Here is a 24,999-nt window from a genome sequence, read left to right as displayed (position 1 = left end):
AACATTTGTAGTAATAGTTCCATGCAAACATTTTCTAGAAGGTTTATCATTTACACAAGTTTTTAGAGTTCTGCTCCTCTAATCGGCTTAACAAATTTCAACCTGTTTTGGCAGTATTAGCCCTGCCTGCAATCTTGGGCTTTGGAAGACAATAAGGGTCATTTACAAAAACACCCGACGAGGATGGGATTTGAACCCATGCATGCAGAGCACAATGGATTAGCAGTCCATCGCCTTAACCACTCGGCCACCTCGTCAACTTACTTTCATTTTTTTCTTTGGTTAGTTTCCAGCTGTTTTATAACCAAACCTGATCCCTAAAAAGTGTTTTACAAATTTTGAGAAGTGTCAGTAATATGTATTCTAAATTTATTTTCCCTTATTTAAAATCAAATCTTTTCTTGTTTATAAAAATGTCATTAAATGGCATGCAAGAACTAGATGAGTGTATATATAGGTCTACTAGAACACATCTACAAAAAAAAAACATTTGTAGTAATAGTTCCATGCAAACATTTTCTAGAAGGTTTATCATTTACACAAGTTTTTAGAGTTCTGCTCCTCTAATCGGCTTAACAAATTTCAACCTGTTTTGGCAGTATTAGCCCTGCCTGCAATCTTGGGCTTTGGAAGACAATAAGGGTCATTTACAAAAACACCCGACGAGGATGGGATTTGAACCCATGCATGCAGAGCACAATGGATTAGCTGTCCATCGCCTTAACCACTTGGCCACCTCGTCAACTTATTTTCATTTTTTTTTTCTTTGGTTAGTTTCCAGCTGTTTTATAACCAAACCTGATCCCTAAAAAGTGTTTTACAAATTTTGAGAAGTGTCAGTAATATGTATTCTAAATTTATTTTCCCTTATTTAAAATCAAATCTTTTCTTGTTTATAAAAATGTCATTAAATGGCATGCAAGAACTAGATGAGTGTATATATAGGTCTACTAGAACACATCTACAAAAAAAACATTTGTAGTAATAGTTCCATGCAAACATTTTCTAGAAGGTTTATCATTTACACAAGTTTTTAGAGTTCTGCTCCTCTAATCGGCTTAACAAATTTCAACCTGTTTTGGCAGTATTAGCCCTGCCTGCAATCTTGGGCTTTGGAAGACAATAAGGGTCATTTCCAAAAACACCCGACGAGGATGGGATTTGAACCCATGCATGCAGAGCACAATGGATTAGCAGTCCATCGCCTTAACCACTCGGCCACCTCGTCAACTTATTTTCATTTTTTCTTTGGTTAGTTTCCAGCTGTTTTATAACCAAACCTGATCCCTAAAAAGTGTTTTACAAATTTTGAGAAGTGTCAGTAATATGTATTCTAAATTTATTTTCCCTTATTTAAAATCAAATATTTTCTTGTTTATAAAAATGTCATTAAATGGCATGCAAGAACTAGATGAGTGTATATATACGTCTACTAGAACACATCTACAAAAAAAAACATTTGTAGTAATCGTTCCATGCAAACATTTTCTAGAAGGTTTATCATTTACACAAGTTTTTAGAGTTCTGCTCCTCTAATCGGCTTAACAAATTTCAACCTGTTTTGGCAGTATTAGCCCTGCCTGCAATCTTGGGCTTTGGAAGACAATAAGGGTCATTTACAAAAACACCCAACGAGGATGGGATTTGAACCCATGCATGCAGAGCACAATGGATTAGCAGTCCATCGCCTTAACCACTCGGCCACCTCGTCAACTTATTTTCATTTTTTTTCTTTGGTTAGTTTCCAGCTGTTTTATAACCAAACCTGATCCCTAAAAAGTGTTTTACAAATTTTGAGAAGTGTCAGTAATATGTATTCTAAATTTATTTTCCCTTATTTAAAATCAAATCTTTTCTTGTTTATAAAAATGTCATTAAATGGCATGCAAGAACTAGATGAGTGTATATATAGGTCTACTAGAACACATCTACAAAAAAAACATTTGTAGTAATAGTTCCATGCAAACATTTTCTAGAAGGTTTATCATTTACACAAGTTTTTAGAGTTCTGCTCCTCTAATCGGCTTAACAAATTTCAACCTGTTTTGGCAGTATTAGCCCTGCCTGCAATCTTGGGCTTTGGAAGACAATAAGGGTCATTTCCAAAAACACCCAACGAGGATGGGATTTGAACCCATGCATGCAGAGCACAATGGATTAGCAGTCCATCGCCTTAACCACTCGGCCACCTCGTCAACTTATTTTCATTTTTTCTTTGGTTAGTTTCCAGCTGTTTTATAACCAAACCTGATCCCTAAAAAGTGTTTTACAAATTTTGAGAAGTGTCAGTAATATGTATTCTAAATTTATTTTCCCTTATTTAAAATCAAATATTTTCTTGTTTATAAAAATGTCATTAAATGGCATGCAAGAACTAGATGAGTGTATATATACGTCTACTAGAACACATCTACAAAAAAAAACATTTGTAGTAATAGTTCCATGCAAACATTTTCTAGAAGGTTTATCATTTACACAAGTTTTTAGAGTTCTGCTCCTCTAATCGGCTTAACAAATTTCAACCTGTTTTGGCAGTATTAGCCCTGCCTGCAATCTTGGGCTTTGGAAGACAATAAGGGTCATTTACAAAAACACCCGACGAGGATGGGATGCAGAGCACAATGGATTAGCAGTCCATCGCCTTAACCACTCGGCCACCTCGTCAACTTATTTTCCTTTTTTTCTTTGGTTAGTTTCCAGCTGTTTTATAACCAAACCTGATCCCTAAAAAGTGTTTTACAAATTTTGAGAAGTGTCAGTAATATGTATTCTAAATTTATTTTCCCTTATTTAAAATCAAATCTTTTCTTGTTTATAAAAATGTCATTAAATGGCATGCAAGAACTAGATGAGTGTATATATAGGTCTACTAGAACACATCTACAAAAAAAAACATTTGTAGTAATAGTTCCATGCAAACATTTTCTAGAAGGTTTATCATTTACACAAGTTTTTAGAGTTCTGCTCCTCTAATCGGCTTAACAAATTTCAACCTGTTTTGGCAGTATTAGCCCTGCCTGCAATCTTGGGCTTTGGAAGACAATAAGGGTCATTTACAAAAACACCCGACGAGGATGGGATTTGAACCCATGCATGCAGAGCACAATGGATTAGCAGTCCATCGCCTTAACCACTCGGCCACCTCGTCAACTTATTTTCATTTTTTTCTTTGGTTAGTTTCCAGCTGTTTTATAACCAAACCTGATCCCTAAAAAGTGTTTTACAAATTTTGAGAAGTGTCAGTAATATGTATTCTAAATTTATTTTCCCTTATTTAAAATCAAATCTTTTCTTGTTCATAAAAATGTCATTAAATGGCATGCAAGAACTAGATGAGTGTATATATAGGTCTACTAGAACACATCTACAAAAAAAACATTTGTAGTAATAGTTCCATGCAAACATTTTCTAGAAGGTTTATCATTTACACAAGTTTTTAGAGTTCTGCTCCTCTAATCGGCTTAACAAATTTCAACCTGTTTTGGCAGTATTAGCCCTGCCTGCAATCTTGGGCTTTGGAAGACAATAAGGGTCATTTACAAAAACACCCGACGAGGATGGGATTTGAACCCATGCATGCAGAGCACAATGGATTAGCAGTCCATCGCCTTAACCACTCGGCCACCTCGTCAACTTACTTTCATTTTTTTCTTTGGTTAGTTTCCAGCTGTTTTATAACCAAACCTGATCCCTAAAAAGTGTTTTACAAATTTTGAGAAGTGTCAGTAATATGTATTCTAAATTTATTTTCCCTTATTTAAAATCAAATCTTTTCTTGTTTATAAAAATGTCATTAAATGGCATGCAAGAACTAGATGAGTGTATATATAGGTCTACTAGAACACATGTACAAAAAAAAACATTTGTAGTAATAGTTCCATGCAAACATTTTCTAGAAGGTTTATCATTTACACAAGTTTTTAGAGTTCTGCTCCTCTAATCGGCTTAACAAATTTCAACCTGTTTTGGCAGTATTAGCCCTGCCTGCAATCTTGGGCTTTGGAAGACAATAAGGGTCATTTACAAAAACACCCGACGAGGATGGGATGCAGAGCACAATGGATTAGCAGTCCATCGCCTTAACCACTCGGCCACCTCGTCAACTTATTTTCATTTTTTTCTTTGGTTAGTTTCCAGCTGTTTTATAACCAAACCTGATCCCTAAAAAGTGTTTTACAAATTTTGAGAAGTGTCAGTAATATGTATTCTAAATTTATTTTCCCTTATTTAAAATCAAATCTTTTCTTGTTTATAAAAATGTCATTAAATGGCATGCAAGAACTAGATGAGTGTATATATAGGTCTACTAGAACACATCTACAAAAAAAAAATATTTGTAGTAATAGTTCCATGCAAACATTTTCTAGAAGGTTTATCATTTACACAAGTTTTTAGAGTTCTGCTCCTCCAATCGGCTTAACAAATTTCAACCTGTTTTGGCAGTATTAGCCCTGCCTGCAATCTTGGGCTTTGGAAGACAATAAGGGTCATTTACAAAAACACCCAACGAGGATGGGATTTGAAACCATGCATGCAGAGCACAATGGATTAGCAGTCCATCGCCTTAACCACTCGGCCACCTCATCAACTTATTTTCATTTTTTTTCTTTGGTTAGTTTCCAGCTGTTTTATAACCAAACCTGATCCCTAAAAAGTGTTTTACAAATTTTGAGAAGTGTCAGTAATATGTATTCTAAATTTATTTTCCCTTATTTAAAATCAAATCTTTTCTTGTTTATAAAAATGTCATTAAATGGCATGCAAGAACTAGATGAGTGTATATATAGGTCTACTAGAACACATCTACAAAAAAAAACATTTGTAGTAATAGTTCCATGCAAACATTTTCTAGAAGGTTTATCATTTACACAAGTTTTTAGAGTTCTGCTCCTCTAATCGGCTTAACAAATTTCAACCTGTTTTGGCAGTTCCATGCAAACATTGGGCCTGCAATCTTGGGCTTTGGAAGACAATAAGGGTCATTTACAAAAACACCCGACGAGGATGGGATTTGAACCCATGCATGCAGAGCACAATGGATTAGCAGTCCATCGCCTTAACCACTCGGCCACCTCGTCAACTTATTTTCATTTTTTTTTTCTTTGGTTAGTTTCCAGCTGTTTTATAACCAAACCTGATCCCTAAAAAGTGTTTTACAAATTTTGAGAAGTGTCAGTAATATGTATTCTAAATTTATTTTCCCTTATTTAAAATCAAATCTTTTCTTGTTTATAAAAATGTCATTAAATGGCATGCAAGAACTAGATGAGTGTATACATAGGTCTACTAGAACACATCTACAAAAAAAAAATATTTGTAGTAATAGTTCCATGCAAACATTTTCTAGAAGGTTTATCATTTACACAAGTTTTTAGAGTTCTGCTCCTCTAATCGGCTTAACAAATTTCAACCTGTTTTGGCAGTATTAGCCCTGCCTGCAATCTTGGTGGCCGAGTGGTTAAGGCGATGAACTGCTAATCCATTGTGCTCTGCATGCATGGGTTCAAATCCCATCCTCGTTGGGTGTTTTTGTAAATGACCCTTATTGTCTTCCAAAGCCCAAGATTGCAGGCAGGGCTAATACTGCCAAAACAGGTTGAAATTTGTTAAGCCGATTAGAGGAGCAGAACTCTAAAAACTTGTGTAAATGATAAACCTTCTAGAAAATGTTTGCATGGAACTATTACTACAAATATTTTTTTTTTGTAGATGTGTTCTAGTAGACCTATGTATACACTCATCTAGTTCTTGCATGCCATTTAATGACATTTTTATAAACAAGAAAAGATTTGATTTTAAATAAGGGAAAATAAATTTAGAATACATATTACTGACACTTCTCAAAATTTGTAAAACACTTTTTAGGGATCAGGTTTGGTTATAAAACAGCTGGAAACTAACCAAAGAAAAAAAAATGAAAATAAGTTGACGAGGTGGCCGAGTGGTTAAGGCGATGGACTGCTAATCCATTGTGCTCTGCATGCATGGGTTCAAATCCCATCCTCGTCGGGTGTTTTTGTAAATGACCCTTATTGTCTTCCAAAGCCCAAGATTGCAGGCCCAATGTTTGCATGGAACTGCCAAAACAGGTTGAAATTTGTTAAGCCGATTAGAGGAGCAGAACTCTAAAAACTTGTGTAAATGATAAACCTTCTAGAAAATGTTTGCATGGAACTATTACTACAAATGTTTTTTTTTGTAGATGTGTTCTAGTAGACCTATATATACACTCATCTAGTTCTTGCATGCCATTTAATGACATTTTTATAAACAAGAAAAGATTTGATTTTAAATAAGGGAAAATAAATTTAGAATACATATTACTGACACTTCTCAAAATTTGTAAAACACTTTTTAGGGATCAGGTTTGGTTATAAAACAGCTGGAAACTAACCAAAGAAAAAAAATGAAAATAAGTTGATGAGGTGGCCGAGTGGTTAAGGCGATGGACTGCTAATCCATTGTGCTCTGCATGCATGGTTTCAAATCCCATCCTCGTTGGGTGTTTTTGTAAATGACCCTTATTGTCTTCCAAAGCCCAAGATTGCAGGCAGGGCTAATACTGCCAAAACAGGTTGAAATTTGTTAAGCCGATTGGAGGAGCAGAACTCTAAAAACTTGTGTAAATGATAAACCTTCTAGAAAATGTTTGCATGGAACTATTACTACAAATATTTTTTTTTTGTAGATGTGTTCTAGTAGACCTATATATACACTCATCTAGTTCTTGCATGCCATTTAATGACATTTTTATAAACAAGAAAAGATTTGATTTTAAATAAGGGAAAATAAATTTAGAATACATATTACTGACACTTCTCAAAATTTGTAAAACACTTTTTAGGGATCAGGTTTGGTTATAAAACAGCTGGAAACTAACCAAAGAAAAAAATGAAAATAAGTTGACGAGGTGGCCGAGTGGTTAAGGCGATGGACTGCTAATCCATTGTGCTCTGCATCCCATCCTCGTCGGGTGTTTTTGTAAATGACCCTTATTGTCTTCCAAAGCCCAAGATTGCAGGCAGGGCTAATACTGCCAAAACAGGTTGAAATTTGTTAAGCCGATTAGAGGAGCAGAACTCTAAAAACTTGTGTAAATGATAAACCTTCTAGAAAATGTTTGCATGGAACTATTACTACAAATGTTTTTCTTTGGTTAGTTTCCAGCTGTTTTATAACCAAACCTGATCCCTAAAAAGTGTTTTACAAATTTTGAGAAGTGTCAGTAATATGTATTCTAAATTTATTTTCCCTTATTTAAAATCAAATCTTTTCTTGTTTATAAAAATGTCATTAAATGGCATGCAAGAACTAGATGAGTGTATATATAGGTCTACTAGAACACATCTACAAAAAAAAACATTTGTAGTAATAGTTCCATGCAAACATTTTCTAGAAGGTTTATCATTTACACAAGTTTTTAGAGTTCTGCTCCTCTAATCGGCTTAACAAATTTCAACCTGTTTTGGCAGTATTAGCCCTGCCTGCAATCTTGGGCTTTGGAAGACAATAAGGGTCATTTACAAAAACACCCGACGAGGATGGGATTTGAACCCATGCATGCAGAGAACAATGGATTAGCAGTCCATCGCCTTAACCACTCGGCCACCTCGTCAACTTATTTTCATTTTTTTCTTTGGTTAGTTTCCAGCTGTTTTATAACCAAACCTGATCCCTAAAAAGTGTTTTACAAATTTTGAGAAGTGTCAGTAATATGTATTCTAAATTTATTTTCCCTTATTTAAAATCAAATCTTTTCTTGTTCATAAAAATGTCATTAAATGGCATGCAAGAACTAGATGAGTGTATATATAGGTCTACTAGAACACATCTACAAAAAAAACATTTGTAGTAATAGTTCCATGCAAACATTTTCTAGAAGGTTTATCATTTACACAAGTTTTTAGAGTTCTGCTCCTCTAATCGGCTTAACAAATTTCAACCTGTTTTGGCAGTATTAGCCCTGCCTGCAATCTTGGGCTTTGGAAGACAATAAGGGTCATTTACAAAAACACCCGACGAGGATGGGATTTGAACCCATGCATGCAGAGCACAATGGATTAGCAGTCCATCGCCTTAACCACTCGGCCACCTCGTCAACTTACTTTCATTTTTTTCTTTGGTTAGTTTCCAGCTGTTTTATAACCAAACCTGATCCCTAAAAAGTGTTTTACAAATTTTGAGAAGTGTCAGTAATATGTATTCTAAATTTATTTTCCCTTATTTAAAATCAAATCTTTTCTTGTTTATAAAAATGTCATTAAATGGCATGCAAGAACTAGATGAGTGTATATATAGGTCTACTAGAACACATGTACAAAAAAAAACATTTGTAGTAATAGTTCCATGCAAACATTTTCTAGAAGGTTTATCATTTACACAAGTTTTTAGAGTTCTGCTCCTCTAATCGGCTTAACAAATTTCAACCTGTTTTGGCAGTATTAGCCCTGCCTGCAATCTTGGGCTTTGGAAGACAATAAGGGTCATTTACAAAAACACCCGACGAGGATGGGATGCAGAGCACAATGGATTAGCAGTCCATCGCCTTAACCACTCGGCCACCTCGTCAACTTATTTTCATTTTTTTCTTTGGTTAGTTTCCAGCTGTTTTATAACCAAACCTGATCCCTAAAAAGTGTTTTACAAATTTTGAGAAGTGTCAGTAATATGTATTCTAAATTTATTTTCCCTTATTTAAAATCAAATCTTTTCTTGTTTATAAAAATGTCATTAAATGGCATGCAAGAACTAGATGAGTGTATATATAGGTCTACTAGAACACATCTACAAAAAAAAAATATTTGTAGTAATAGTTCCATGCAAACATTTTCTAGAAGGTTTATCATTTACACAAGTTTTTAGAGTTCTGCTCCTCCAATCGGCTTAACAAATTTCAACCTGTTTTGGCAGTATTAGCCCTGCCTGCAATCTTGGGCTTTGGAAGACAATAAGGGTCATTTACAAAAACACCCAACGAGGATGGGATTTGAAACCATGCATGCAGAGCACAATGGATTAGCAGTCCATCGCCTTAACCACTCGGCCACCTCATCAACTTATTTTCATTTTTTTTTCTTTGGTTAGTTTCCAGCTGTTTTATAACCAAACCTGATCCCTAAAAAGTGTTTTACAAATTTTGAGAAGTGTCAGTAATATGTATTCTAAATTTATTTTCCCTTATTTAAAATCAAATCTTTTCTTGTTTATAAAAATGTCATTAAATGGCATGCAAGAACTAGATGAGTGTATATATAGGTCTACTAGAACACATCTACAAAAAAAAACATTTGTAGTAATAGTTCCATGCAAACATTTTCTAGAAGGTTTATCATTTACACAAGTTTTTAGAGTTCTGCTCCTCTAATCGGCTTAACAAATTTCAACCTGTTTTGGCAGTTCCATGCAAACATTGGGCCTGCAATCTTGGGCTTTGGAAGACAATAAGGGTCATTTACAAAAACACCCGACGAGGATGGGATTTGAACCCATGCATGCAGAGCACAATGGTTTAGCAGTCCATCACCTTAACCACTCGACCACCTCGTCAACTTATTTTTTAATTTTTTTCTTTGGTTAGTTTCCAGCTGTTTTATAACCAAACCTGATCCCTAAAAAGTGTTTTACAAATTTTGAGAAGTGTCAGTAATATGTATTCTAAATTTATTTTCCCTTATTTAAAATCAAATCTTTTCTTGTTTATAAAAATGTCATTAAATGGCATGCAAGAACTAGATGAGTGTATATATAGGTCTACTAGAACACATCTACAAAAAAAAACAAGTTTTTAGAGTTCTGCTCCTCTAATCGGCTTTACAAATTTCAACCTGTTTTGGCAGTATTAGCCCTGCCTGCAATCTTGGGCTTTGGAAGACAATAAGGGTCATTTACAAAAACACCCGACGAGGATGGGATTTGAACCCATGCATGCAGAGCACAATGGATTAGCAGTCCATCGCCTTAACCACTCGGCCACCTCGTCAACTTATTTTCTTTTTTTTCTTTGGTTAGTTTCCAGCTGTTTTATAACCAAACCTGATCCCTAAAAAGTGTTTTACAAATTTTGAGAAGTGTCAGTAATATGTATTCTAAATTTATTTTCCCTTATTTAAAATCAAATCTTTTCTTGTTTATAAAAATGTCATTAAATGGCATGCAAGAACTAGATGAGTGTATATATAGGTCTACTAGAACACATCTACAAAAAAAAACATTTGTAGTAATAGTTCCATGCAAACATTTTCTAGAAGGTTTATCATTTACACAAGTTTTTAGAGTTCTGCTCCTCTAATCGGCTTAACAAATTTCAACCTGTTTTGGCAGTATTAGCCCTGCCTGCAATCTTGGGCTTTGGAAGACAATAAGGGTCAATTACAAAAACACCCAACGAGGATGGGATGCAGAGCACAATGGATTAGCAGTCCATCGCCTTAACCACTCGGCCACCTCGTCAACTTATTTTCATTTTTTTCTTTGGTTAGTTTCCAGCTGTTTTATAACCAAACCTGATCCCTAAAAAGTGTTTTACAAATTTTGAGAAGTGTCAGTAATATGTATTCTAAATTTATTTTCCCTTATTTAAAATCAAATCTTTTCTTGTTTATAAAAATGTCATTAAATGGCATGCAAGAACTAGATGAGTGTATATATAGGTCTACTAGAACACATCTACAAAAAAAACCATTTGTAGTAATAGTTCCATGCAAACATTTTCTAGAAGGTTTATCATTTACACAAGTTTTTAGAGTTCTGCTCCTCTAATCGGCTTAACAAATTTCAACCTGTTTTGGCAGTATTAGCCCTGCCTGCAATTTTGGGCTTTGGAAGACAATAAGGGTCATTTACAAAAACACCCGACGAGGATGGGATTTGAACCCATGCATGCAGAGCACAATGGATTAGCAGTCCATCGCCTTAACCACTCGGCCACCTCGTCAACTTATTTTCATTTTTTTCTTTGGTTAGTTTCCAGCTGTTTTATAACCAAACCTGATCCCTAAAAAGTGTTTTACAAATTTTGAGAAGTGTCAGTAATATGTATTCTAAATTTATTTTCCCTTATTTAAAATCAAATCTTTTCTTGTTTATAAAAATGTCATTAAATGGCATGCAAGAACTAGATGAGTGTATATATAGGTCTACTAGAACACATCTACAAAAAAAACCATTTGTAGTAATAGTTCCATGCAAACATTTTCTAGAAGGTTTATCATTTACACAAGTTTTTAGAGTGTTTTACAAATTTTGAGAAGTGTCAGTAATATGTATTCTAAATTTATTTTCCCTTATTTAAAATCAAATATTTTCTTGTTTATAAAAATGTCATTAAATGGCATGCAAAAACTAGATGAGTGTATATATAGGTCTACTAGAACACATCTACAAAAAAAAACATTTGTAGTAATAGTTCCATGCAAACATTTTCTAGAAGGTTTATCATTTACACAAGTTTTTAGAGTTCTGCTCCTCTAATCGGCTTAACAAATTTCAACCTGTTTTGGCAGTATTAGCCCTGCCTGCAATCTTGGGCTTTGGAAGACAATAAGGGTCATTTACAAAAACACCCGACAAGGATGGGATTTGAACCCATGCATGCAGAGCACAATGGATTAGCAGTCCATCGCCTTAACCACTCGGCCACCTCGTCAACTTATTTTCATTTTTTCTTTGGTTAGTTTCCAGCTGTTTTATAACCAAACCTGATCCCTAAAAAGTGTTTTACAAATTTTGAGAAGTGTCAGTAATATGTATTCTAAATTTATTTTCCCTTATTTAAAATCAAATATTTTCTTGTTTATAAAAATGTCATTAAATGGCATGCAAGAACTAGATGAGTGTATATATACGTCTACTAGAACACATCTACAAAAAAAAACATTTGTAGTAATCGTTCCATGCAAACATTTTCTAGAAGGTTTATCATTTACACAAGTTTTTAGAGTTCTGCTCCTCTAATCGGCTTAACAAATTTCAACCTGTTTTGGCAGTATTAGCCCTGCCTGCAATCTTGGGCTTTGGAAGACAATAAGGGTCATTTACAAAAACACCCAACGAGGATGGGATTTGAACCCATGCATGCAGAGCACAATGGATTAGCAGTCCATCGCCTTAACCACTCGGCCACCTCGTCAACTTATTTTCATTTTTTTTCTTTGGTTAGTTTCCAGCTGTTTTATAACCAAACCTGATCCCTAAAAAGTGTTTTACAAATTTTGAGAAGTGTCAGTAATATGTATTCTAAATTTATTTTCCCTTATTTAAAATCAAATCTTTTCTTGTTTATAAAAATGTCATTAAATGGCATGCAAGAACTAGATGAGTGTATATATAGGTCTACTAGAACACATCTACAAAAAAAACATTTGTAGTAATAGTTCCATGCAAACATTTTCTAGAAGGTTTATCATTTACACAAGTTTTTAGAGTTCTGCTCCTCTAATCGGCTTAACAAATTTCAACCTGTTTTGGCAGTATTAGCCCTGCCTGCAATCTTGGGCTTTGGAAGACAATAAGGGTCATTTCCAGAAACACCCGACGAGGATGGGATTTGAACCCATGCATGCAGAGCACAATGGATTAGCAGTCCATCGCCTTAACCACTCGGCCACCTTGTCAACTTATTTTCATTTTTTCTTTGGTTAGTTTCCAGCTGTTTTATAACCAAACCTGATCCCTAAAAAGTGTTTTACAAATTTTGAGAAGTGTCAGTAATATGTATTCTAAATTTATTTTCCCTTATTTAAAATCAAATATTTTCTTGTTTATAAAAATGTCATTAAATGGCATGCAAGAACTAGATGAGTGTATATATACGTCTACTAGAACACATCTACAAAAAAAAACATTTGTAGTAATAGTTCCATGCAAACATTTTCTAGAAGGTTTATCATTTACACAAGTTTTTAGAGTTCTGCTCCTCTAATCGGCTTAACAAATTACAACCTGTTTTGGCAGTATTAGCCCTGCCTGCAATCTTGGGCTTTGGAAGACAATAAGGGTCATTTACAAAAACACCCGACGAGGATGGGATGCAGAGCACAATGGATTAGCAGTCCATCGCCTTAACCACTCGGCCACCTCGTCAACTTATTTTCCTTTTTTTCTTTGGTTAGTTTCCAGCTGTTTTATAACCAAACCTGATCCCTAAAAAGTGTTTTACAAATTTTGAGAAGTGTCAGTAATATGTATTCTAAATTTATTTTCCCTTATTTAAAATCAAATCTTTTCTTGTTTATAAAAATGTCATTAAATGGCATGCAAGAACTAGATGAGTGTATATATAGGTCTACTAGAACACATCTACAAAAAAAAACATTTGTAGTAATAGTTCCATGCAAACATTTTCTAGAAGGTTTATCATTTACACAAGTTTTTAGAGTTCTGCTCCTCTAATCGGCTTAACAAATTTCAACCTGTTTTGGCAGTATTAGCCCTGCCTGCAATCTTGGGCTTTGGAAGACAATAAGGGTCATTTACAAAAACACCCGACGAGGATGGGATTTGAACCCATGCATGCAGAGCACAATGGATTAGCAGTCCATCGCCTTAACCACTCGGCCACCTCGTCAACTTATTTTCATTTTTTTTCTTTGGTTAGTTTCCAGCTGTTTTATAACCAAACCTGATCCCTAAAAAGTGTTTTACAAATTTTGAGAAGTGTCAGTAATATGTATTCTAAATTTATTTTCCCTTATTTAAAATCAAATCTTTTCTTGTTTATAAAAATGTCATTAAATGGCATGCAAGAACTAGATGAGTGTATATATAGGTCTACTAGAACACATCTACAAAAAAAACATTTGTAGTAATAGTTCCATGCAAACATTTTCTAGAAGGTTTATCATTTACACAAGTTTTTAGAGTTCTGCTCCTCTAATCGGCTTAACAAATTTCAACCTGTTTTGGCAGTATTAGCCCTGCCTGCAATCTTGGGCTTTGGAAGACAATAAGGGTCATTTCCAGAAAGACCCGACGAGGATGGGATTTGAACCCATGCATGCAGAGCACAATGGATTAGCAGTCCATCGCCTTAACCACTCGGCCACCTCGTCAACTTATTTTCATTTTTTCTTTGGTTAGTTTCCAGCTGTTTTATAACCAAACCTGATCCCTAAAAAGTGTTTTACAAATTTTGAGAAGTGTCAGTAATATGTATTCTAAATTTATTTTCCCTTATTTAAAATCAAATATTTTCTTGTTTATAAAAATGTCATTAAATGGCATGCAAGAACTAGATGAGTGTATATATACGTCTACTAGAACACATCTACAAAAAAAAACATTTGTAGTAATAGTTCCATGCAAACATTTTCTAGAAGGTTTATCATTTACACAAGTTTTTAGAGTTCTGCTCCTCTAATCGGCTTAACAAATTACAACCTGTTTTGGCAGTATTAGCCCTGCCTGCAATCTTGGGCTTTGGAAGACAATAAGGGTCATTTACAAAAACACCCGACGAGGATGGGATGCAGAGCACAATGGATTAGCAGTCCATCGCCTTAACCACTCGGCCACCTCGTCAACTTATTTTCCTTTTTTTCTTTGGTTAGTTTCCAGCTGTTTTATAACCAAACCTGATCCCTAAAAAGTGTTTTACAAATTTTGAGAAGTGTCAGTAATATGTATTCTAAATTTATTTTCCCTTATTTAAAATCAAATCTTTTCTTGTTTATAAAAATGTCATTAAATGGCATGCAAGAACTAGATGAGTGTATATATAGGTCTACTAGAACACATCTACAAAAAAAAACATTTGTAGTAATAGTTCCATGCAAACATTTTCTAGAAGGTTTATCATTTACACAAGTTTTTAGAGTTCTGCTCCTCTAATCGGCTTAACAAATTTCAACCTGTTTTGGCAGTATTAGCCCTGCCTGCAATCTTGGGCTTTGGAAGACAATAAGGGTCATTTACAAAAACACCCGACGAGGATGGGATTTGAACCCATGCATGCAGAGCACAATGGATTAGCAGTCCATCGCCTTAACCACTCGGCCACCTCGTCAACTTATTTTCATTTTTTTCTTTGGTTAGTTTCCAGCTGTTTTATAACCAAACCTGATCCCTAAAAAGTGTTTTACAAATTTTGAGAAGTGTCAGTAATATGTATTCTAAATTTATTTTCCCTTATTTAAAATCAAATCTTTTCTTGTTCATAAAAATGTCATTAAATGGCATGCAAGAACTAGATGAGTGTATATATAGGTCTACTAGAACACATCTACAAAAAAAACATTTGTAGTAATAGTTCCATGCAAACATTTTCTAGAAGGTTTATCATTTACACAAGTTTTTAGAGTTCTGCTCCTCTAATCGGCTTAACAAATTTCAACCTGTTTTGGCAGTATTAGCCCTGCCTGCAATCTTGGGCTTTGGAAGACAATAAGGGTCATTTACAAAAACACCCGACGAGGATGGGATTTGAACCCATGCATGCAGAGCACAATGGATTAGCAGTCCATCGCCTTAACCACTCGGCCACCTCGTCAACTTACTTTCATTTTTTTCTTTGGTTAGTTTCCAGCTGTTTTATAACCAAACCTGATCCCTAAAAAGTGTTTTACAAATTTTGAGAAGTGTCAGTAATATGTATTCTAAATTTATTTTCCCTTATTTAAAATCAAATCTTTTCTTGTTTATAAAAATGTCATTAAATGGCATGCAAGAACTAGATGAGTGTATATATAGGTCTACTAGAACACATGTACAAAAAAAAACATTTGTAGTAATAGTTCCATGCAAACATTTTCTAGAAGGTTTATCATTTACACAAGTTTTTAGAGTTCTGCTCCTCTAATCGGCTTAACAAATTTCAACCTGTTTTGGCAGTATTAGCCCTGCCTGCAATCTTGGGCTTTGGAAGACAATAAGGGTCATTTACAAAAACACCCGACGAGGATGGGATGCAGAGCACAATGGATTAGCAGTCCATCGCCTTAACCACTCGGCCACCTCGTCAACTTATTTTCATTTTTTTCTTTGGTTAGTTTCCAGCTGTTTTATAACCAAACCTGATCCCTAAAAAGTGTTTTACAAATTTTGAGAAGTGTCAGTAATATGTATTCTAAATTTATTTTCCCTTATTTAAAATCAAATCTTTTCTTGTTTATAAAAATGTCATTAAATGGCATGCAAGAATATACATGAGTGTATATATAGGTCTACTAGAACACATCTACAAAAAAAAAATATTTGTAGTAATAGTTCCATGCAAACATTTTCTAGAAGGTTTATCATTTACACAAGTTTTTAGAGTTCTGCTCCTCTAATCGGCTTAACAAATTTCAACCTGTTTTGGCAGTATTAGCCCTGCCTGCAATCTTGGGCTTTGGAAGACAATAAGGGTCATTTACAAAAACACCCGACGAGGATGGGATTTGAACCCATGCATGCAGAGCACAATGGATTAGCAGTCCATCGCCTTAACCACTCGGCCACCTCGTCAACTTACTTTCATTTTTTTCTTTGGTTAGTTTCCAGCTGTTTTATAACCAAACCTGATCCCTAAAAAGTGTTTTACAAATTTTGAGAAGTGTCAGTAATATGTATTCTAAATTTATTTTCCCTTATTTAAAATCAAATCTTTTCTTGTTTATAAAAATGTCATTAAATGGCATGCAAGAACTAGATGAGTGTATATATAGGTCTACTAGAACACATGTACAAAAAAAAACATTTGTAGTAATAGTTCCATGCAAACATTTTCTAGAAGGTTTATCATTTACACAAGTTTTTAGAGTTCTGCTCCTCTAATCGGCTTAACAAATTTCAACCTGTTTTGGCAGTATTAGCCCTGCCTGCAATCTTGGGCTTTGGAAGACAATAAGGGTCATTTACAAAAACACCCGACGAGGATGGGATGCAGAGCACAATGGATTAGCAGTCCATCGCCTTAACCACTCGGCCACCTCGTCAACTTATTTTCATTTTTTTCTTTGGTTAGTTTCCAGCTGTTTTATAACCAAACCTGATCCCTAAAAAGTGTTTTACAAATTTTGAGAAGTGTCAGTAATATGTATTCTAAATTTATTTTCCCTTATTTAAAATCAAATCTTTTCTTGTTTATAAAAATGTCATTAAATGGCATGCAAGAACTAGATGAGTGTATATATAGGTCTACTAGAACACATCTACAAAAAAAAAATATTTGTAGTAATAGTTCCATGCAAACATTTTCTAGAAGGTTTATCATTTACACAAGTTTTTAGAGTTCTGCTCCTCCAATCGGCTTAACAAATTTCAACCTGTTTTGGCAGTATTAGCCCTGCCTGCAATCTTGGGCTTTGGAAGACAATAAGGGTCATTTACAAAAACACCCAACGAGGATGGGATTTGAACCCATGCATGCAGAGCACAATGGATTAGCAGTCCTTCGCCTTAACCACTCGGCCACCTCATCAACTTATTTTCATTTTTTTTCTTTGGTTAGTTTCCAGCTGTTTTATAACCAAACCTGATCCCTAAAAAGTGTTTTACAAATTTTGAGAAGTGTCAGTAATATGTATTCTAAATTTATTTTCCCTTATTTAAAATCAAATCTTTTCTTGTTTATAAAAATGTCATTAAATGGCATGCAAGAACTAGATGAGTGTATATATAGGTCTACTAGAACACATCTACAAAAAAAACATTTGTAGTAATAGTTCCATGCAAACATTTTCTAGAAGGTTTATCATTTACACAAGTTTTTAGAGTTCTGCTCCTCTAATCGGCTTAACAAATTTCAACCTGTTTTGGCAGTTCCATGCAAACATTGGGCCTGCAATCTTGGGCTTTGGAAGACAATAAGGGTCATTTACAAAAACACCCGACGAGGATGGGATTTGAACCCATGCATGCAGAGCACAATGGATTAGCAGTCCATCGCCTTAACCACTCGGCCACCTCGTCAACTTATTTTCATTTTTTTCTTTGGTTAGTTTCCAGCTGTTTTATAACCAAACCTGATCCCTAAAAAGTGTTTTACAAATTTTGAGAAGTGTCAGTAATATGTATTCTAAATTTATTTTCCCTTATTTAAAATCAAATCTTTTCTTGTTTATAAAAATGTCATTAAATGGCATGCAAGAACTAGATGAGGGTATATATAGGTCTACTAGAACACATCTACAAAAAAAAACATTTGTAGTAATAGTTCCATGCAAACATTTTCTAGAAGGTTTATCATTTACACAAGTTTTTAGAGTTCTGCTCCTCTAATCGGCTTAACAAATTTCAACCTGTTTTGGCAGTATTAGCCCTGCCTGCAATCTTGGGCTTTGGAAGACAATAATGGTCATTTACAAAAACACCCGACGAGGATGGGATGCAGAGCACAATGGATTAGCAGTCCATCGCCTTAACCACTCGGCCACCTCGTCAACTTATTTTCATTTTTTTCTTTGGTTAGTTTCCAGCTGTTTTATAACCAAACCTGATCCCTAAAAAGTGTTTTACAAATTTTGAGAAGTGTCAGTAATATGTATTCTAAATTTATTTTCCCTTATTTAAAATCAAATCTTTTCTTGTTTATAAAAATGTCATTAAATGGCATGCAAGAACTAGATGAGTGTATATATAGGTCTACTAGAACACATCTACAAAAAAAAACATTTGTAGTAATAGTTCCATGCAAACATTTTCTAGAAGGTTTATCATTTACACAAGTTTTTAGAGTTCTGCTCCTCTAATCGGCTTAACAAATTTCAACCTGTTTTGGCAGTTCCATGCAAACATTGGGCCTGCAATCTTGGGCTTTGGAAGACAATAAGGGTCATTTACAAAAACACCCGACGAGGATGGGATTTGAACCCATGCATGCAGAGCACAATGGATTAGCAGTCCATCGCCTTAACCACTCGGCCACCTCGTCAACTTATTTTCATTTTTTTCTTTGGTTAGTTTCCAGCTGTTTTATAACCAAACCTGATCCCTAAAAAGTGTTTTACAAATTTTGAGAAGTGTCAGTAATATGTATTCTAAATTTATTTTCCCTTATTTAAAATCAAATCTTTTCTTGTTTATAAAAATGTCATTAAATGGCATGCAAGAACTAGATGAGGGTATATATAGGTCTACTAGAACACATCTACAAAAAAAAACATTTGTAGTAATAGTTCCATGCAAACATTTTCTAGAAGGTTTATCATTTACACAAGTTTTTAGAGTTCTGCTCCTCTAATCGGCTTAACAAATTTCAACCTGTTTTGGCAGTATTAGCCCTGCCTGCAATCTTGGGCTTTGGAAGACAATAAGGGTCATTTACAAAAACACCCGACGAGGATGGGATTTGAACCCATGCATGCAGAGCACAATGGTTTAGCAGTCCATCACCTTAACCACTCGACCACCTCGTCAACTTATTTTTTAATTTTTTTCTTTGGTTAGTTTCCAGCTGTTTTATAACCAAACCTGATCCCTAAAAAGTGTTTTACAAATTTTGAGAAGTGTCAGTAATATGTATTCTAAATTTATTTTCCCTTATTTAAAATCAAATCTTTTCTTGTTTATAAAAATGTCATTAAATGGCATGCAAGAACTAGATGAGTGTATATATAGGTCTACTAGAACACATCTACAAAAAAAAACAAGTTTTTAGAGTTCTGCTCCTCTAATCGGCTTTACAAATTTCAACCTGTTTTGGCAGTATTAGCCCTGCCTGCAATCTTGGGCTTTGGAAGACAATAAGGGTCATTTACAAAAACACCCGATGAGGATGGGATTTGAACCCATGCATGCAGAGCACAATGGATTAGCAGTCCATCGCCTTAACCACTCGGCCACCTCGTCAACTTATTTTCTTTTTTTTCTTTGGTTAGTTTCCAGCTGTTTTATAACCAAACCTGATCCCTAAAAAGTGTTTTACAAATTTTGAGAAGTGTCAGTAATATGTATTCTAAATTTATTTTCCCTTATTTAAAATCAAATCTTTTCTTGTTTATAAAAATGTCATTAAATGGCATGCAAGAACTAGATGAGTGTATATATAGGTCTACTAGAACACATCTACAAAAAAAAACATTTGTAGTAATAGTTCCATGCAAACATTTTCTAGAAGGTTTATCATTTACACAAGTTTTTAGAGTTCTGCTCCTCTAATCGGCTTAACAAATTTCAACCTGTTTTGGCAGTATTAGCCCTGCCTGCAATCTTGGGCTTTGGAAGACAATAAGGGTCAATTACAAAAACACCCAACGAGGATGGGATGCAGAGCACAATGGATTAGCAGTCCATCGCCTTAACCACTCGGCCACCTCGTCAACTTATTTTCATTTTTTTCTTTGGTTAGTTTCCAGCTGTTTTATAACCAAACCTGATCCCTAAAAAGTGTTTTACAAATTTTGAGAAGTGTCAGTAATATGTATTCTACATTTATTTTCCCTTATTTAAAATCAAATCTTTTCTTGTTTATAAAAATGTCATTAAATGGCATGCAAGAACTAGATGAGTGTATATATAGGTCTACTAGAACACATCTACAAAAAAAACCATTTGTAGTAATAGTTCCATGCAAACATTTTCTAGAAGGTTTATCATTTACACAAGTTTTTAGAGTTCTGCTCCTCTAATCGGCTTAACAAATTTCAACCTGTTTTGGCAGTATTAGCCCTGCCTGCAATTTTGGGCTTTGGAAGACAATAAGGGTCATTTACAAAAACACCCGACGAGGATGGGATTTGAACCCATGCATGCAGAGCACAATGGATTAGCAGTCCATCGCCTTAACCACTCGGCCACCTCGTCAACTTATTTTCATTTTTTTTTTCTTTGGTTTGTTTGCAGCTGTTTTATAACCAAACCTGATCCCTAAAAAGTGTTTTAAAAATTTTGAGAAGTGTCAGTAATATGTATTCTAAATTTATTTTCCCTTATTTAAAATCAAATATTTCCTTGTTTATAAAAATGTCATCAAATGGCATGCAAGTACTAGATGAGTGTATAAATAGGTCTACAAGAACACATCTACAAAAAAAAACATTTCTAGTAATAGTTCCATGCAAACATTTTCTAGAAGGTTTATAAATTACACAAGTTTTTAGAGTTCTGCTCCTCTAATCGGCTTAACAAATTTCAACCTGTTTTGGCAGTATTGGCCCTGCCTGCAATCTTGGGCTTTGGAAGACAATAAGGGTCATTTACAAAAACACCCGACAAGGATGGGATTTGAACCCATGCATGCAGAGCACAATGGATTAGCAGTCCATCGCCTTAACCACTCGGCCACCTCGTCAACTTATTTTCATTTTTTTCTTTGGTTAGTTTCCAGCTGTTTTATAACCAAACCTGATCCCTAAAAAGTGTTTTACAAATTTTGAGAAGTGTCAGTAATATGTATTCTAAATTTATTTTCCCTTATTTAAAATCAAATCTTTTCTTGTTTATAAAAATGTCATTAAATGGCATGCAAGAACTAGATGAGTGTATATATAGGTCTACTAGAACACATCTACAAAAAAAACCATTTGTAGTAATAGTTCCATGCAAACATTTTCTAGAAGGTTTATCATTTACACAAGTTTTTAGAGTGTTTTACAAATTTTGAGAAGTGTCAGTAATATGTATTCTAAATTTATTTTCCCTTATTTAAAATCAAATATTTTCTTGTTTATAAAAATGTCATTAAATGGCATGCAAAAACTAGATGAGTGTATATATAGGTCTACTAGAACACATCTACAAAAAAAAACATTTGTAGTAATAGTTCCATGCAAACATTTTCTAGAAGGTTTATCATTTACACAAGTTTTTAGAGTTCTGCTCCTCTAATCGGCTTAACAAATTTCAACCTGTTTTGGCAGTATTAGCCCTGCCTGCAATCTTGGGCTTTGGAAGACAATAAGGGTCATTTACAAAAACACCCGACGAGGATGGGATTTGAACCCATGCATGCAGAGCACAATGGATTAGCAGTCCATCGCCTTAACCACTCGGCCACCTCGTCAACTTATTTTCATTTTTTTTTCTTTGGTTAGTTTCCAGCTGTTTTATAACCAAACCTGATCCCTAAAAAGTGTTTTACAAATTTTGAGAAGTGTCAGTAATATGTATTCTAAATTTTTTTTCCCTTATTTAAAATCAAATCTTTTCTTGTTTATAAAAATGTCATTAAATGGCATGCAAAAACTAGATGAGTGTATATATAGGTCTACTAGAACACATCTACAAAAAAAAACATTTGTAGTAATAGTTCCATGCAAACATTTTCTAGAAGGTTTATCATTTACACAAGTTTTTAGAGTTCTGCTCCTCTAATCGGCTTAACAAATTTCAACCTGTTTTGGCAGTATTAGCCCTGCCTGCAATCTTGGGCTTTGGAAGACAATAAGGGTCATTTACAAAAACACCCGACGAGGATGGGATTTGAACCCATGCATGCAGAGCACAATGGATTAGCAGTCCATCACCTTAACCACTCGGCCACCTCGTCAACTTATTTTCATTTTTTTTTCTTTGGTTAGTTTCCAGCTGTTTTATAACCAAACCTGATCCCTAAAAAGTGTTTTACAAATTTTGAGAAGTGTCAGTAATATGTATTCTAAATTTATTTTCCCTTATTTAAAATCAAATCTTTTCTTGTTTATAAAAATGTCATTAAATGGCATGCAAAAACTAGGTCTACTAGAACACATCTACAAAAAAAAACATTTGTAGTAATAGTTCCATGCAAAAATTTTCTAGAAGGTTTATCATTTACACAAGTTTTTAGAGTTCTGCTCCTCTAATCGGCTTAACAAATTTCAACCTGTTTTGGCAGTATTAACCCTGCCTGCAATCTTATGCTTTGGAAGACAATAAGGGTCATTTACAAAAACACCCGACGAGGATTTGAACCCATGCATGCAGAGCACAATGGATTAGCAGTCCATCGCCTTAACCACTCGGCCACCTCGTCAACTTATTTTCATTTTTTTTCTTTGGTTAGTTTCCAGCTGTTTTATAACCAAACCTGATCCCTAAAAAGTGTTTTACAAATTTTGAGAAGTGTCAGTAATATGTATTCTAAATTTTTTTTCCCTTATTTAAAATCAAATCTTTTCTTGTTTATAAAAATGTCATTAAATGGCATGCAAGAACTAGATGAGTGTATATGAGTTCTGCTCCTCTAATCGGCTTAACAAATTTCAACCTGTTTTGGCAGTATTAGCCCTGCCTGCAATCTTGGGCTTTGGAAGACAATAATGGTCATTTACAAAAACACCCGACGAGGATGGGATTTGAACCCATGCATGCAGAGCACAATGGATTAGCAGTCCATCGCCTTAACCACTCGGCCACCTCGTCAACTTATTTTCAATTTCATTTTTTTTCTTTGGTTAGTTTCCAGCTGTTTTATAACCAAACCTGATCCCTAAAAAGTGTTTTACAAATTTTGAGAAGTGTCAGTAATATGTATTCTAAATTTATTTTCCCTTATTTAAAATCAAATCTTTTCTTGTTTATAAAAATGTCATTAAATGGCATGCAAGAACTAGATGAGTGTATATATAGGTCTACTAGAACACATCTACAAAAAAAAACATTTGTAGTAATAGTTCCATGCAAACATTTTCTAGAAGGTTTATCATTTACACAAGTTTTTAGAGTTCTGCTCCTCTAATCGGCTTAACAAATTTCAACCTGTTTTGGCAGTATTAGCCCTGCCTGCAATCTTGGGCTTTGGAAGACAATAAGGGTCATTTACAAAAACACCCGACAAGGATGGGATTTGAACCCATGCATGCAGAGCACAATGGATTAGCAGTCTATCGCCTTAACCACTCGGCCACCTCGTCAACTTATTTTCATTTTTTTTTTCTTTGGTTAGTTTCCAGCTGTTTTATAACCAAACCTGATCCCTAAAAAGTGTTTTACAAATTTTGAGAAGTGTCAGTAATATGTATTCTAAATGTATTTTCCCTTATTTAAAATCAAATCTATTCTTGTTTATAAAAATGTCATTAAATGGCATGCAAGAACTAGATGAGTGTATATATAGGTCTACTAGAACACATCTACAAAAAAAAACATTTGTAGTAATAGTTCCATGCAAACATTTTCTAGAAGGTTTATCATTTACACAAGTTTTTAGAGTTCTGCTCCTCTAATCGGCTTAACAAATTTCAACCTGTTTTGGCAGTATTAGCCCTGCCTGCAATCTTGGGCTTTGGAAGACAATAAGGGTCATTTACAAAAACACCCGACGAGGATGGGATTTGAACCCATGCATGCAGAGCACAATGGATTAGCAGTCCATCGCCTTAACCACTCGGCCACCTCGTCAACTTATTTTCATTTTTTTTCTTTGGTTAGTTTCCAGCTGTTTTATAACCAAACCTGATCCCTAAAAAGTGTTTTACAAATTTTGAGAAGTGTCAGTAATATGTATTCTAAATTTATTTTCCCTTATTTAAAATCAAATCTTTTCTTGTTTATAAAAATGTCATTAAATGGCATGCAAGAACTAGATGAGTGTATATATAGGTCTACTAGAACACATCTACAAAAAAAACCATTTGTAGTAATAGTTCCATGCAAACATTTTCTAGAAGGTTTATCATTTACACAAGTTTTTAGAGTGTTTTACAAATTTTGAGAAGTGTCAGTAATATGTATTCTAAATTTATTTTCCCTTATTTAAAATCAAATATTTTCTTGTTTATAAAAATGTCATTAAATGGCATGCAAAAACTAGATGAGTGTATATATAGGTCTACTAGAACACATCTACAAAAAAAAACATTTGTAGTAATAGTTCCATGCAAACATTTTCTAGAAGGTTTATCATTTACACAAGTTTTTAGAGTTCTGCTCCTCTAATCGGCTTAACAAATTTCAACCTGTTTTGGCAGTATTAGCCCTGCCTGCAATCTTGGGCTTTGGAAGACAATAAGGGTCATTTACAAAAACACCCGACGAGGATGGGATTTGAACCCATGCATGCAGAGCACAATGGATTAGCAGTCCATCGCCTTAACCACTCGGCCACCTCGTCAACTTATTTTCATTTTTTTTTCTTTGGTTAGTTTCCAGCTGTTTTATAACCAA

The 24,999-nt window shown here is 34.4% G+C and overlaps 31 non-coding genes across 31 annotated transcripts; 1 reads left to right on the top strand and 30 right to left on the bottom strand.

The window, feature by feature from the left end:
- Positions 1-175: 175 nt before the first annotated feature.
- TRNAS-GCU (transfer RNA serine (anticodon GCU)) lies at positions 176-257 on the bottom strand. The gene has a single exon. It is a non-coding gene; the product is annotated as a tRNA-Ser (tRNA).
- An 889-nt stretch (positions 258-1,146) lies between these two features.
- Positions 1,147-1,228, bottom strand: TRNAS-GCU (transfer RNA serine (anticodon GCU)). The gene has a single exon. It is a non-coding gene; the product is annotated as a tRNA-Ser (tRNA).
- Positions 1,229-1,629: 401 nt separating this feature from the next.
- TRNAS-GCU (transfer RNA serine (anticodon GCU)) lies at positions 1,630-1,711 on the bottom strand. The gene has a single exon. It is a non-coding gene; the product is annotated as a tRNA-Ser (tRNA).
- Positions 1,712-2,113: 402 nt separating this feature from the next.
- Positions 2,114-2,195, bottom strand: TRNAS-GCU (transfer RNA serine (anticodon GCU)). The gene has a single exon. It is a non-coding gene; the product is annotated as a tRNA-Ser (tRNA).
- Positions 2,196-3,066: 871 nt separating this feature from the next.
- Positions 3,067-3,148, bottom strand: TRNAS-GCU (transfer RNA serine (anticodon GCU)). The gene has a single exon. It is a non-coding gene; the product is annotated as a tRNA-Ser (tRNA).
- Positions 3,149-3,549: 401 nt separating this feature from the next.
- TRNAS-GCU (transfer RNA serine (anticodon GCU)) lies at positions 3,550-3,631 on the bottom strand. Its single transcript has one exon. It is a non-coding gene; the product is annotated as a tRNA-Ser (tRNA).
- Positions 3,632-4,996: 1,365 nt separating this feature from the next.
- TRNAS-GCU (transfer RNA serine (anticodon GCU)) lies at positions 4,997-5,078 on the bottom strand. Its single transcript has one exon. It is a non-coding gene; the product is annotated as a tRNA-Ser (tRNA).
- Positions 5,079-5,927: 849 nt separating this feature from the next.
- TRNAS-GCU (transfer RNA serine (anticodon GCU)) lies at positions 5,928-6,009 on the top strand. The gene has a single exon. It is a non-coding gene; the product is annotated as a tRNA-Ser (tRNA).
- Positions 6,010-7,533: 1,524 nt separating this feature from the next.
- On the bottom strand, positions 7,534-7,615 carry TRNAS-GCU (transfer RNA serine (anticodon GCU)). Its single transcript has one exon. It is a non-coding gene; the product is annotated as a tRNA-Ser (tRNA).
- Positions 7,616-8,016: 401 nt separating this feature from the next.
- On the bottom strand, positions 8,017-8,098 carry TRNAS-GCU (transfer RNA serine (anticodon GCU)). The gene has a single exon. It is a non-coding gene; the product is annotated as a tRNA-Ser (tRNA).
- A 1,799-nt stretch (positions 8,099-9,897) lies between these two features.
- Positions 9,898-9,979, bottom strand: TRNAS-GCU (transfer RNA serine (anticodon GCU)). The gene has a single exon. It is a non-coding gene; the product is annotated as a tRNA-Ser (tRNA).
- An 872-nt stretch (positions 9,980-10,851) lies between these two features.
- Positions 10,852-10,933, bottom strand: TRNAS-GCU (transfer RNA serine (anticodon GCU)). Its single transcript has one exon. It is a non-coding gene; the product is annotated as a tRNA-Ser (tRNA).
- Positions 10,934-11,562: 629 nt separating this feature from the next.
- On the bottom strand, positions 11,563-11,644 carry TRNAS-GCU (transfer RNA serine (anticodon GCU)). The gene has a single exon. It is a non-coding gene; the product is annotated as a tRNA-Ser (tRNA).
- Positions 11,645-12,045: 401 nt separating this feature from the next.
- On the bottom strand, positions 12,046-12,127 carry TRNAS-GCU (transfer RNA serine (anticodon GCU)). Its single transcript has one exon. It is a non-coding gene; the product is annotated as a tRNA-Ser (tRNA).
- A 402-nt stretch (positions 12,128-12,529) lies between these two features.
- On the bottom strand, positions 12,530-12,611 carry TRNAS-GCU (transfer RNA serine (anticodon GCU)). The gene has a single exon. It is a non-coding gene; the product is annotated as a tRNA-Ser (tRNA).
- An 871-nt stretch (positions 12,612-13,482) lies between these two features.
- Positions 13,483-13,564, bottom strand: TRNAS-GCU (transfer RNA serine (anticodon GCU)). Its single transcript has one exon. It is a non-coding gene; the product is annotated as a tRNA-Ser (tRNA).
- Positions 13,565-13,966: 402 nt separating this feature from the next.
- Positions 13,967-14,048, bottom strand: TRNAS-GCU (transfer RNA serine (anticodon GCU)). Its single transcript has one exon. It is a non-coding gene; the product is annotated as a tRNA-Ser (tRNA).
- An 871-nt stretch (positions 14,049-14,919) lies between these two features.
- On the bottom strand, positions 14,920-15,001 carry TRNAS-GCU (transfer RNA serine (anticodon GCU)). Its single transcript has one exon. It is a non-coding gene; the product is annotated as a tRNA-Ser (tRNA).
- A 401-nt stretch (positions 15,002-15,402) lies between these two features.
- TRNAS-GCU (transfer RNA serine (anticodon GCU)) lies at positions 15,403-15,484 on the bottom strand. Its single transcript has one exon. It is a non-coding gene; the product is annotated as a tRNA-Ser (tRNA).
- Positions 15,485-16,358: 874 nt separating this feature from the next.
- On the bottom strand, positions 16,359-16,440 carry TRNAS-GCU (transfer RNA serine (anticodon GCU)). Its single transcript has one exon. It is a non-coding gene; the product is annotated as a tRNA-Ser (tRNA).
- A 1,364-nt stretch (positions 16,441-17,804) lies between these two features.
- On the bottom strand, positions 17,805-17,886 carry TRNAS-GCU (transfer RNA serine (anticodon GCU)). The gene has a single exon. It is a non-coding gene; the product is annotated as a tRNA-Ser (tRNA).
- Positions 17,887-18,765: 879 nt separating this feature from the next.
- On the bottom strand, positions 18,766-18,847 carry TRNAS-GCU (transfer RNA serine (anticodon GCU)). Its single transcript has one exon. It is a non-coding gene; the product is annotated as a tRNA-Ser (tRNA).
- An 835-nt stretch (positions 18,848-19,682) lies between these two features.
- Positions 19,683-19,764, bottom strand: TRNAS-GCU (transfer RNA serine (anticodon GCU)). Its single transcript has one exon. It is a non-coding gene; the product is annotated as a tRNA-Ser (tRNA).
- Positions 19,765-20,636: 872 nt separating this feature from the next.
- On the bottom strand, positions 20,637-20,718 carry TRNAS-GCU (transfer RNA serine (anticodon GCU)). Its single transcript has one exon. It is a non-coding gene; the product is annotated as a tRNA-Ser (tRNA).
- Positions 20,719-21,123: 405 nt separating this feature from the next.
- Positions 21,124-21,205, bottom strand: TRNAS-GCU (transfer RNA serine (anticodon GCU)). The gene has a single exon. It is a non-coding gene; the product is annotated as a tRNA-Ser (tRNA).
- Positions 21,206-21,834: 629 nt separating this feature from the next.
- TRNAS-GCU (transfer RNA serine (anticodon GCU)) lies at positions 21,835-21,916 on the bottom strand. The gene has a single exon. It is a non-coding gene; the product is annotated as a tRNA-Ser (tRNA).
- Positions 21,917-22,320: 404 nt separating this feature from the next.
- TRNAS-GCU (transfer RNA serine (anticodon GCU)) lies at positions 22,321-22,402 on the bottom strand. The gene has a single exon. It is a non-coding gene; the product is annotated as a tRNA-Ser (tRNA).
- Positions 22,403-23,174: 772 nt separating this feature from the next.
- TRNAS-GCU (transfer RNA serine (anticodon GCU)) lies at positions 23,175-23,256 on the bottom strand. Its single transcript has one exon. It is a non-coding gene; the product is annotated as a tRNA-Ser (tRNA).
- Positions 23,257-23,665: 409 nt separating this feature from the next.
- TRNAS-GCU (transfer RNA serine (anticodon GCU)) lies at positions 23,666-23,747 on the bottom strand. The gene has a single exon. It is a non-coding gene; the product is annotated as a tRNA-Ser (tRNA).
- A 405-nt stretch (positions 23,748-24,152) lies between these two features.
- Positions 24,153-24,234, bottom strand: TRNAS-GCU (transfer RNA serine (anticodon GCU)). The gene has a single exon. It is a non-coding gene; the product is annotated as a tRNA-Ser (tRNA).
- A 630-nt stretch (positions 24,235-24,864) lies between these two features.
- TRNAS-GCU (transfer RNA serine (anticodon GCU)) lies at positions 24,865-24,946 on the bottom strand. The gene has a single exon. It is a non-coding gene; the product is annotated as a tRNA-Ser (tRNA).
- Positions 24,947-24,999: the final 53 nt, after the last annotated feature.

Source organism: Rhinoderma darwinii, chromosome 3 (genome assembly GCF_050947455.1).
Source record: "Rhinoderma darwinii isolate aRhiDar2 chromosome 3, aRhiDar2.hap1, whole genome shotgun sequence".
In the NCBI taxonomy this organism is placed as follows: Eukaryota; Metazoa; Chordata; class Amphibia; order Anura; family Rhinodermatidae; genus Rhinoderma; species Rhinoderma darwinii.
The sequence above is the reverse complement of the archived record's forward strand: the minus strand, read 5'-3'. Positions and strand labels throughout refer to the sequence as shown.